Here is a 12,992-nt window from a genome sequence, read left to right as displayed (position 1 = left end):
CTTCCTTCTCCTTCACTGGAGGTTGTTCCAAAATCATATGTGGAGTTTGAAAAATAATCATTTATATTCTTGGGGGAAAAAGATTCCCAACACATTCTGGACCTTCTTAAATAAAATAGCAATGTTTTACATTACAGATCAACTGAATAAAAATAACAAGCAGTTGAGAGGAAATGAAATGAAAAATGTTTGAAACTGTCCAGACACATCATTATTCATTTCATTTCTGTCATCACTATTTATTATTTTTACTTAGTTGATAAGTGAAACTGTGCCTGAGTGCCTATTGGGGATTAAACACCAAAGGATCTGGAAAGGAAAGCCCAGGAATTGAATTGCTAAATGGCTGTACAAAAATTCCCTGAAAGAAAATAAACAAGATTCACTAATAACATGTATACATTGTTTTCCAAAATGTGGAAAGCAGCACTGGGTGGTCAGCAGATGGAACACACTGCTGTGCTTTGCTGGATCTTACTGGATGGACGGAAATACAAACTTAAATATTTCCTGAAAGGGGTGTCCTTTTTTTTTTTTTTTAAATAGTCATAGTGAATGATAGTCATAACCATCAGGGTTGAGCTGAATAAGCTGTGAACTGAAAAAGACTGATATCCACGAGAAAGGGGAGAATAAAAAAAAAAAGAATTTCTGCTGAGTTGGACCAAGTGGACATTTCTATTCAGTGTACTTAGGCCCTGGGCCAGAGGGGAGCTCGGATATAATGCCAAGGTGACATATTTAACCTCTTTGCAGATTAATGGCAGTTCAAAAGGGATACACTCTCCGCAAGACCTCTTGGTTATAGATCAACAGTGTTGATCTGCAGTTGAAAGCACAGCTTTCTCCTGCAGGGTGACCTCTAATTCCCAGGAGGAATGAGGGAGCATGGCTTGCATTATTGTTTTATTTTAGAAGACAGAGTCAGAAATGAATATACCTTACAATATAGGAGTTATGATAATTTTTTAGCTCTTTGATTCCCTTCCCCCTTTATCTCTTCCTAAATAAGACATTATTAGGAATTAGGAATTTTGTGTATGTGAGTATGCATCCTAAAAAAATAACAGAAGGAGACAAGAGACAATGAGTCAGAAAACTCTAAAAGGAAATCGGGAAAAAAATAGTCACAATAACTAAAGAAATGATCAAAGATGAATATAATACTATAGAAATTTTCTTATCTTTTGGAAAAGCAAAATGTTCCATTTCTACATTGCTATTAGGTAAAAGACTGGGACAGTGGTGATGATTGAATAACTTTAGATAATTTAAACAGGGAAAACACCCAAATTACTTTGATTTGAAAGTTCATTTTTAACAACCACTTTCCTTTTGATTTATTTAATACAGTTAGTCAAGTATTTCTGCAAAACACATTTCAGGATTTCAGACTTCACCAAGATCTGAATGCTAGTCTGGCCAACAATATTTTTCCATTTCTAAGCATCATTTATTAGTATTTGCTCTTTAACCATGGGGAAGAAAAGGAAACATGAATTCTAGTGTTAAAATTCCCTAGTAAGTAGTTTTTCTGTAAATCATGCAAAAGGATTTTTTTTTTCATTGTTGTTGTTAACAAGTGGCTTTGTATTAGGCAAAAATATTAGACCTCTCTGTCTGATCATGCAAACTAGGTTAACAAATACAATTAAGTCAATACAGTAAACTTCTTAAAATTTACCTTCAGGTAGGTGGCTGGACCCAGAGCCTTGGCAGAAAATTGCAGCTGAATCCTGTCTTCGCACACAGCCTGGAAATAAGTTTGACAAATGCCCAATATTCTTTAAATCTCTGTCCTTGTTTAGCTCTGCTTCTTTGCCCAGAAACACATTCAGGTCTATTGGAGTTGAAATTCTGCTGCTCTGTCAACTCGTCAGGGTCTGAGGTGACGGACGAATTCGGAGGTTGGCACTGGGACGTATTTCAGACTGTCATCATTTTTTTTTGTTGCAGATTCCCGCAGTTCTCCGGAGGTCCAGCCTCTCCCGAGGAGGGCGAGGGTGGGCTGAGCGTCACAGGCAGTGCAGACCCGTGGGAAGGAGCTCACTCTGCCCGAGAGAATGGGGTTAACTGTCCTCCCCTCAAGCTGTTGTTCTCAAAGGCTCATAACTTGGCCAGAATATAAGCACTTGGCTCCTTATGCCTTTTTTTTTCCCCCTTCTCTTTTTCAAACAACTCTGAAAGGTTTTACAAGCAGGATCTCTTTTTGGGGGTTTTTAAATTTTAAAAGAGACTGAAAAGAGACTCCATGCTGTGGTTTCTTCCTAAAGGAAATTGGAGGGGGGATGGGGGTTAAAGAAGGGGAAAGAATAATCGTAGCAGATGCATTTTCTATGTCCCCTGTGCAAAAACTGTTCTCACGAATGCGTCTGAATTTATTAACAGCAGGATATTGCAGGTACTTTAACCTTTTCAAAAGATGACCTTCAGAAATTTACATATATATGAAGCACTATTCCTTCATCGTATGTTGATCCAGAAATGTTGCAATTCATAAACCATTCTTTCCGCAACAGAACTCCCTACCATAACCCCCTGTATAATGATTGATCTGTAAGAGGGAGCTTTCCCATGAAATAGACTTAGCATTTTCCTTACTTCTATATGTGTCTCATCTCTTCCACTGCAACTTCTACATTTATTGAACATTTGTTATGTGTCAGACATTGGTTAACAGTTTTTTACGCACCCGTCTCAGTTGATCCTGCCCAGTCTACATGAAGTGACCATCACGTCCATTCGATGATAGTGTGGTTTGGTGGGAAAGTTTGCACGTTTGAGGTCACGCCGCGTGGGTTTGCACATTGGTTCCTAACTGTGTATGACCTGGGATGAGTCACATAACGTCTCTATGATTCAGAATCCTTATCTATAAGATGTGGATACAGATAAGGAGATGATAATAGTGTCCATCTCAGGCAGCTGTTCTGCATCCTAAGTAGGTAAATACCTCCTGCCACCCAGTAGACCCTCAAATGTTAGTGATTATGCTTTACATAAGGAGACGGGAGCTTGGTGAAGCTGAGTGACTTTTCCAGGGTCTCTAGCTCGTAGAATGTGGAGCAGGATTCCAACCCAGCTACCTTGCTGACTGACACTACACAATATCTAGGCTCTAACACTTCCTTCTCCGTAAGCTGCGAGGTCCCTGAGGGTGGAAACGTTCCTCTGTTTTCTCCATGTGCCTAGCGAAGTGCTTGGCATAATGTGAACGTTCCATTGACATTAGGTAGGTCAGAGTTTAAAGTAGCTTTAAATTTTACTATGTTTATGCCAAAATCAGTACAAAAGCCAAACAACATTATCAAAAAGAAAGAAAAACCCCACCTGTAATTGTAGGCAAATACGCCCTCAGACAATTGTCTTTAGTCACGTTGGCCCTATTTATTTTTCAGATCACTGCAAGAGAAAGGTAATAAGAATTATCTCAGTTTTGCAGTTGGGAAAATTTGGGAGCAGAGGAAACTGGGCAAGTTGCCTAGGAACTGCAAACAAGTCACGGTGCAGCTGGGAACTGTCTCAATGTCTCTGCAATCAGGATCGCTTGTTCCAAACTGCCTTGCGAGGCACAGGATGAAATGACGTGATGTCCTTTTGCCTCAGACAATGGGATGTTTTTCCTTAGCCAAGGTCCGGGGTGTGAGCAGTCTCCTCAGAGAAAGATCAGAGGGGTGGGCTGTGTTAAACTCTGGTCTGCTTTGCCTCTGCACACATCTCTGGGTCTGAGAAGTGTGGGAGATACGGGCACCATTTCTTCAAAGGCTCCGAGGACCTCAGGTGTGGTGGGACTCTTCCAGGGGACGTGTGTGTGAGCTAAGTTACTTCAGTCGTGTCCAACTCTTGCGACCCCATGGACTGTAGCCCTCCAGGCTCCTTCCTCTGTCCATGGGATATCTCTCCAGGCAAGGATACCAGAGTGGGTGGCCATTCCCTCCTCCAGGGGATCTTTCCAACCCAGGGAAGGAACCATGTCTCTTAAGTCTCCTTCACTGGCAGGCAGGTTCTTTACCACTAGTGCCACCCGGGAAGCCCTACAGGGTACACAGGACAAGCGTTACTGAAGGACAAGCGTTACTGAAGATTTTACCTGGAAAGGCTAAAGGAGATTTTCTCTGGGACCTAAATGTTAACTTCTTGTAACAACATTCCCTGTTTGTTTGACATGGCTTCATGAGATTGGTTTCAGGTAATTACATCAATTCAATGAGAAGGTAGGGAAAGTTTCAGCTGGAGGGCTGTGGGGAAAAGATTTGACCGAGGAAAGTATTTTTTCTAATACTAAAATTGATATTTTATGCTTTTACAAAATGATCCTAATAAAATTTCTTACAGAAATCTGTTAACATAACAAATAACTTGGTTAGAGTAAACTGGATTTATCTCTCAAATGTAAATATGTACCTAAGGAATTTGTAGGTGGCAAAGCTTGAGAATTTTGACTCTCAGTTATACAGGATTTTGCTCTAGGTCTTATTAATCTAAATGATTAAAAAGACCCATTGTATTTCTTACAATTAGATAACAGAGAAAAGAGAGAGTGTGTGTATTTTTTTAAAAAGGACCTTGAATCCACAATATCTAAGTATGACTTTATTTTGGGAATGCTTATGGGCAGATATCCAAACTAATTGTTTCTAAAATTGTTGTTTCTAAAATAGTCTACAGCTCATGAAGTTGAGGACAATAAGCCTACTCCAATACCGCACTAACAGATGGAGCTGTGGAATGGATTTAGACACTTATCCAGTATCTCAATGTGATGGGAGAACTTTGATAAAAAGGAGCTTATTACATTCCTGCATATGAACTGACCCACATAAAATCAGCTTCTGTCAGAAGGATCCAACAAAAGTCAGGCCCTAGAAGTGTTTTTTCAAAGTTGGTGGTTTTTCAAGCTTTTAATGCTAGGACTCCCTTTTACCCTAGTGAAAGCTGTGGCCAAGCTCCTAAAGTCCATCCATGAACCTCCCCTCCCCCAAGGGATTCCATGAAGTTAAGAACCTTTGATTCAGGTTAAGGGCCAGGGAACACATTCATCAGTCCTCAAGCATCAGATAAGTCCTTTGTTATACACAGCACAAATCTCTGGGTGATAGGAGAGAAATGTCATAGTTTCTGCATCATAGGAACCTAAGAGACAAGAGTACACTCATTGTCAGAAGAGGGCATGGTTCCCTTGGACAAGTTGTTGATGAACAATTAATCAGCTGACCTAAGAAAAAAAAGGAAAATTTTAATAGAGCCAGATTTGAGGATTATAGCCCAGGAAGAACATCTCAGCAAGCTCTGAGACTTGTTCCACCCATTAGAAGTCAAGGCACAGTTATATAAGTTTTTTTGAGACAGAGGGCTGTACATCAAATGACATAATATTTTTTGAAATTTATTTTATATTGGAATATAGATGATTTACAATGCTGTGTTATATTCAGGTGTACAGCAAAGTGATTTAGTTATGTTTACACATGTATCTACTCTTTTTCAAATTCTTTTCCCATTTAGGTTATTACAGAATACTGAGCAGAGTCCCCTGTGTGATACAATAGGTCCTTGTTGGTTATCCATTTTAAATATAAGCACTCACAGACTTATAGAATGATCAGACAACATTATTCCTGACAGTTTACCTACTCCAGATCTGAGTGTCTTCATGGTCGTTCATGCGACCCTGTACAAGATCAAGAAGGAATGCAATTGTTTAAAGAAGTTTTTGTGTTGATGCTAAAAGAACATCACTCTTTATGGTTGGGCAGGTAATCCTGCTGATGGGGGAGGGCTGGTCTGTGTATAATACAGATACACAATGCACAGGGAGGGAGAGAGGAGGACAAAGGGCGAAGAAGAATTGTTTATGTTTAAATTTTTCTTGTCGTCCCATAAAATAGGAATTTCATTTCCCAGAGTGGAAAGTCCCAGGTAGGAAGTGAGTCTGGATGAAGGGGAGGTGTAGTAACAACAGAGCATCGATGATTATATCAGCCAAGACCTAGTCTGCAGGACCTTCTCCTTGCTGATGCCCTGTGTTAGTTCTCTGGGGTCAAAGTACACACACTGGGAAGCTTTGTCGTTGTTCAGTTGCTAAGCTGTGTCTGACTCTGTGATCCCATGGACCGTAGCTTGTCAGGCTCCTCTGCCTCCACTATCTCTTGGGGTTTGCTCAAATTCTTGTCCATTGACTTGGTGATGCTATCTAACCATCTCATCTTCTGTCACCCCCTTTTCCTTTTACCTTCAATCTTTCCCAGCATCAGGGTCTTTTCCAATGAGTTGGCACTTCACATCAGGTGGCCAAAGTATTGGAGCTTCAACAACAGTCCTTCCAATGAATGTTCACGGTTGGTTTCCTTTAGGATTGACTGGTTTGATCTCCTTGCTGTCCAAGGGACTCTCATGAGTCTTTCCCAGCACCACAATTCGAAAGCATCAATTCCTTGGTGCTCAGCCTTCTTTATGTTCTGGAGGCTGGAAGTCCAAGACCAAGGTGCTGCCTGGCTGGTTTCTCCTGAGGCTTTTCTCCTGACCTTGTAGATGGCTGTCTTCTCATTGTGTCCTCACTTTATCTTCTTTTTTCTGCTCTCAAACCCCCCTGGTGTCCCTTCCGTGTCTTATGAGGGTGCTGGACCTGTTGGATTAGGGTCCCACCCTTTGACTTCATTTCACTTTAGTTGAATAACCTGTTAAGGTTCTTTCTCCAAATCCAGTCACATTGGGGTTTAGGGCTTCCACATATGAATTTGTGGGGACATAATTCAGTCCATAGCATCCCATGTATTTTTCAGGCTTTTTAATTTATTTCTTTATGGGCCTTACTTCTGAGAACCACACTCATTTCTCAATTCTGGCTTAGTCTCTGGCCTCTTTCTATGGAATTTCCTTCATTCCTCTGCACTACCATCATATCCTGACACCAAACCACTTCAGATCTCTCAGTTCTGTCTTGGTTATCAACTCATTCAGTTAAATTTTCTTTTTCACCTTTATACTTTTTTATTGAGTTAGAGAATATAGTTTTTCTTTACTTATTCCATCACTATTTTCTATTTTCCTATGGGATCCCTGGTGGCTCAGACGATAAAGAACCCACCTGCAGTGCAGAAGATCCAGGTACGAACCCTGGGTTGGGAAGATTCCCCTGGAGAAGAGACTGGCTACTCACTCCAGTATTCTTGCCTCGAGAATTCCATAGACAGAGGAGCCTGATGGGCTACAGCCTATGGGGTCACAAAGAATCAGATATGATTAGTGACTAACACTAAACATTCTGTTTTACATTTTATCTTCATAATAGCCCAGTAGATATTAAATGCCTGTTTTAGAAATGAGATGACTGTGCTGAAAGAGGTTGAATTGGTTTTTCTAATGTCTCAGATGTGGGGTCAATTTCTGACTATGGATACTTGCAGAAGTTGCTGTAGCCATCCTCCCCTGGCCCAGCACACCTATGGGCTTAGTCATACCCTCTACTAGGTCTTAAGCAGAGGCTTGACTGACAGAAGTAATTAAAAAGTAAGACAGCTGCAGATATGCAAAGTATTTTGCTAAATATCATGTGCTGAATGTGATTAATTGCCATTTTTCTCCTTATAACTCAAATAAAAAAAAAATCTAAAGAGGAATATTGGTTAGGGTTGGGTGAATTTTGTATGTGAGGCTAAGCAATTTGGCTTTTTTTATCATTGGGTAAAAAGGAGCTCTGGAAGATTAGAAAGAGTAGGAAGGCAAAAACATAAAATACATCTGTCAAGACAGGTTATGCTGAAATAACAAAAGAATTCCAGAAAATCAGGGGCCCACAACAAAAGTTTTGTTTTCATCCCTGCTCGATGTTTACTGTTCAATTCAGTTCAGTTGTTCATTTGTGTCGACTCTTTGAGACCTCATGTACTGCAGCACACCAGGCCGCCCTGTCCATCACCAACTCCCGGAGTTTACTCAAACTCATGTCCACTGAGTTGGTAATGCCATCCAACCATCTCATCCTCTGTCATTCCCTTCTCCTCCTGCCCTCAATCTTTCGCAGCATCAGGGTCTTTTCCAATGAGTCAGTTCTTTGCATCAGGTGGCCAAAGTACTGGAGTTTCAGCTTCAGCATCAGTCCTTCCAATGGAATATTCAGGACTGATTTCCTTTAGGATGGATTGGTTGGGTCTCCTCGCAGTCCAAGGGACTCTCAAGAGTCTCCAACACCATAGTTCAAAAGCATCAATTCTTCAGCCCTCAGCTTTCTTAATAGTCCAACTCTCACATCCATACATGAATACTGGAAAAATCATAGCTTTGACTAGACAGGCTTTTGTTGGCAAAGTAATGCCTCTGCTTTTTAATATGCTGTCTAGGTTGGTCATAACTTTTCTTCCAAGTGGCAAGCATCGTTTACTTTCATGGCTGAAGTCACCATCTGCAGTGATTTTGGAGCCCCCAAAATAAAGTCCGCTGCTGGTTCCACTGTTTCCCCATCTATTTGCCGTGAAGTGTATCGTGCTCTATGGAAATTCTTCTCTGCATTGTTTTTACTCCAGGATTCAGGTTGGCCAACACAGAAAGAGGAGCAGCAGCAGTTGTGCTGTACAACAAAGTGGATCAGCTATATGTATACATATATTCCCCTCTTTTTTCTTCCCACTTGGTCACCACTGAGTAGCAGCAGGTTCTCAGTAGTTACCTATTTTATAAATAGGATCAATGATGAAACTCTGCTTAGTTCTTAAAGTTTCTGCCAGGGTGTGACACACATCACTTTTGTCCACATTTCATTGACCAAAGGCTTGAATATATTGAGGCTTGAATATATCTTTAAAAAAAAAATGTTGGCTGCACTGGCCCAGGCTTTGTTGCAGGGCACAGGCTTAGTTTCCCATGGCATGTGGAGTCTTAATTTCTTGACCAGGGATGGAACCTGCATTCCCTGCATTGCAAAGCAGACTCCCAACCACTGAACCACCAGGGAGATCCTGAATATATCTTTTTGAGGGTCACAACTTGACCCACTACAAGGTGGGTTGCAATTTAACCATAAGCTTCCGGTTTAATTGAAGGAATGTGGAAACTATGATGAATGGTAAAACTCATAGGGTAAACAAATTTCAAAAAAACATATAAAGCACTATATAGAGCAGCAAATGGCACCCTTAGAGCATGCTTACAATATCACACTTCTTTACAATATCACACTGTTTCCTAAAACATCCTTAAGGTGGATAGGTAATGGAAAAATGTTAAAGTCTAGTTAAATAAAAGATTTTGTGAGACAGTAACAATCTGTGATAGTTTGGTTTTTATCCTTCAGTTTTGATATTAGCAAAACTCCAAAAAAAATGTAATTCTTATTTGCAATTAAATTTTGATATCTATTCTCTGGTTCAGTTGGCCCCTAGTTGTATGCACAACTGAAAAATTTGGGCATGCCTGCAGGATGAGTGGGATGGATCCTCTGGGAAGAACTAAGAACTTCGTGGGAAAGACTCATTCTAAGGGAACAGGAAGCCAGGGAGATAAGATTAGCTCCATAATCTAGCCTGTGGAGTGGTGCAACAGTTTATTTCTCTTATATTTGACCCTAAGCCAGTCTTCAGTGGACTTAAGTGCACTCTGGGAAGAGCGGGACACTAGATTTAAATGGAACAAGCTATTTAATTAAGTCTCTTGATTTGATAAGCAGTCCTCCTTGCATACCACGTGACTCAGTGTCATGCAAGGCATGGCAGGCTCTGGTGTATGGATGACTCCAGAGCACATGGAGCTACTTGGAGCACCTCAATGGCTCCAGCAGCAGTGTACAGTGTAGGCCCTTGGGGTGATGGCAATAGTGATGTCGACCAGCAGCGACAGTACTGGGCAGAGGCAGAGGGCCTGGTGAGGTTGGTGGCTTAGGCACTAACAGTGGTGCCCAAGAAGGGCACTAAATAGGAACTAAATAGGAGGGGGCAATGGCTGGTGACCCAGTCATGGGTCTCAGAGCAGGACCCACCTCAAGTAGCTTCCCAGACAGTGGATGACCCCAGATGAGCCATGCAAGAGACTACAAAGTTGGAGATGTGATTACTGACAATCTGGGAACATGTGAGAAGTCTTTGAAGACATAAGGAAAATAATGATTGTGTGTAACTTTCAGGTGGAGGGCTCAGTTTTTCTTTTCTTGTTTTACTATTGGAGTATAACTGCTTTACAATGTTGTATTGTTTCTGCTATGCAGCAAAGTGAATCAGCTGTGTTGTTGTTGTTCAACTGCTAAGTTGTGTCTGACTCTTTGGGACCCCAGGCAGGACACCAGGACTTCCTGTCCTCCACTATGTCCTGGGGTTTGCTCACGTTCATGTCCTTTAAGTCAATGATGCCATCCAACCATCTCGTCTTCTGCTGCCCTCTTCTCCTCCTGCCTTCAATCTTTCCCAGCATCAGGGTCTTTTCCAATGAGTCAGCTCTTTGCATCAGATGTCCAAAGTATCTTCAGCTTTCCTGTCAGTCCTTGCAATGAATATTCAGGGTTGATCTCCTTCAGGAGATCAAGCTGTATGTATACATATATCCCCTCCCTCTTGGACTGCCCCTCCTCTGCTCCATCCCATGCCTCTAGCTCATCACATAGCATCGAGCTGAGCTCCCTGGGCTTTATAGCAGGTTCCCACTAGCTGTCTATTTTACATATGGTAGTGTGCATATGTCAATCTTCATCTCCCAGTTCCTCCCACCCTCCCCTTCCTCACCTTGTGACCACATGTCCATTCTCTATGTCTGTGTCTCTGTTCTAGACAGCTGAGTTTAAAGAATAAAGTTGAAATTTAAAAAACTGAAGCTGAAATGGCCTGATGAAGGAAACAGGAGAATTTCATACATATTTTTGTCTTCTGTAATTGCCTAAGTTTATTCTCAGCTTAATCAAAATCCACAGCTGTTTTTTATGCTGCCCAGTTCATGATGATATTTTTGCACCTGCATATGAGCAGATGGTTTTCATTTAGTAGTTAAGCGTCTGTCTCCATTTTTGTGTTCTTGAAGTCCTTCATCACAATAGCAAGAAATCTTTTCTCTCCTTTTTTGTCCCCTGAGAAGTTTTAATCACCACTGAAAGATTCCTAAAGGACCCAGTCTGATAGTATTTGACTATGAACATAATTGTTGAATTTGTTACTAAGATGCAAGACCCATGTCTGAGTCCCAGTCTAAAAAGTTATCCGTAGATACATAAATCCAGTGATTTGACTCAGAATTGGTAAATTCTAAATTGAAGGACATTAAAAGTTGAAATTCAATGCCTGTCATTTTCTTCTACCTTCAATCTTTTGTGCTGACTTCCCTATCAGATGCCAGATTATCAAAGGACATTAAAAAGGTACAGGATATTTCTAATCACTGATGTGATTGAATATCACCAAAAACAAGTTCTACTACCTCTCAATATGATTTATACCAATCCGGCTCTCAGGTGATGGAGCATGTATTGGAAACCCTTCTCCCAGGATGAAGTACAGTAGAGAATTGATGAGTCTGACAGACTTGACTTCAAGTCCTAGCTCCTTGCTAGCTGTGTGACCTTGAGGGAGTTACTTAACCTCTCTGTGTCTTCAGGTCCCCATCTGTCAAATGAAGATGTTAATAATAATGGGTTTCCCCGAAAGGTAGCTCAAGTTTTTCCATAAGATGGTGCAGAAAAACCCCAAAGAACTTTTTGGCCAACCCAATACCTACCTCATAGGGTAATTTTGAGGAAGAGATGATGTCTGCATAATGCTTTGTCTAATGCATGACTGGAATAGGAGCAATACATTAATAATAATAATAATAATAAACCGTGGTGGATTTATTTAGGGAATAAATGAATGGTGAAGCCACCAATAAGGAAGCTGGATGCTGCTGGAAGTGTCATGGAGCCTTCTGCAATAGAGATTAGAACGCCCTCTCTTTTCACAAAAACTGCTAATAAACCCTCTGAAGGATAATGGCTTTCAGGCAGAGGGATAAAACACATCCTTTCAGTTAAGCTCTACAAACACAGCAGCTGCTCACATCCATCTGTGGAGGCCTGGATTGTTGTCTTTTCTCAGACAGAGCCCTCATTGAGTTTGGGGGAATCTGGGTGGCCCTGTACTAGCAGTGTGAGCCATGGAGCTGCTCTCATCCTGATCCCACTTTGGGCTAGACACACAACGCAATCTATCAAACATTTGGTGTTTGGATCTCTTGTCCAAGTGAGGTGCAGCTGGACTTCATATTTCTGTGCATTTGACTCACAGGATGTGTCTTGTTCACCAGGACTGAAGTTTATACTCAGGCCATCTCAGGGGTGAGGTCATTTTGCTGTTCTTAGCCAAAGGCTGCCCTCCTCTAAATCTGTCTCATGTGTTTTTGGCTGTACTGTCAAGTTCCCAGAGCAAGATGTTTTCGACTAAGAAGTCATGTTTGTGTAATAATTCAATCCTGTTCTGGAAATGTGCTCCACTGCTTGTGTTTTCTTCTTGGTTTTGAGCAAATGCATTTGTGTTTTTGTCAACAATTCAGTCGTGGAAGAGCACTGGGGTTGTTAGAGAGGTGTCACGTGCCTTGGTTGTACACGTGAGTGTTGGCAGTGCTACAACTGAGGCTCCATCTCTAGCAAATGATGAGAAAGCCTGATCAGGACTGATTAGAAGGCCTTCCTGGTGGCTCAGATGGTAAAGAATCCACCTGCAATGCAGGGGACCTGGGTTCGATCCCTGGGTTGGGAAGACCCCCTGGAGGAGGGCATGACAACCTACTCCAGTGTTCTTGCCTGGAGAATCTCATGGACAGAGGAGCCTAGCTGGCTACAGTCCGTGGGGTCTCAAAGAATCGGACACAACTGGGCAACTAAGCACAAACAGCGCAGAGTCTGCACTGGCATTAACTGGCTGGCAACTCAAGTGGAGACACAATGGGTGATTTGAACAATGCCTGTTCTTTCTAGTCTAGTAGTTCTCGAAGTTGCTTCTTTACTGTCACCCTCCCAAAGGCCCTTTGAAACTGTTTTCCTGAGT

General features: G+C 41.5%; 1 protein-coding gene across 2 annotated transcripts in view; it reads right to left on the bottom strand.

Moving 5' to 3' along the window:
• Nucleotides 1–2,108, bottom strand: part of SPARCL1 (SPARC like 1) — a 52,902-nt gene extending 50,794 nt beyond the window's left edge. For both annotated transcript variants that reach the window (XM_086404855.1, XM_086404856.1), the window contains exon 1: nucleotides 1,685–2,108. The gene's annotated coding sequence lies outside the window, so the exon portion shown is untranslated. The remainder of the gene's footprint in view (nucleotides 1–1,684) is intronic.
• Nucleotides 2,109–12,992: the final 10,884 nt, after the last annotated feature.

Source organism: Bos grunniens, chromosome 6 (genome assembly GCF_055505025.1).
Source record: "Bos grunniens cultivar Pamir isolate PY7600 chromosome 6, Bosgru_T2T1.0, whole genome shotgun sequence".
In the NCBI taxonomy this organism is placed as follows: domain Eukaryota; kingdom Metazoa; phylum Chordata; class Mammalia; order Artiodactyla; family Bovidae; genus Bos; species Bos grunniens.
The sequence above is the reverse complement of the archived record's forward strand: the minus strand, read 5'-3'. Positions and strand labels throughout refer to the sequence as shown.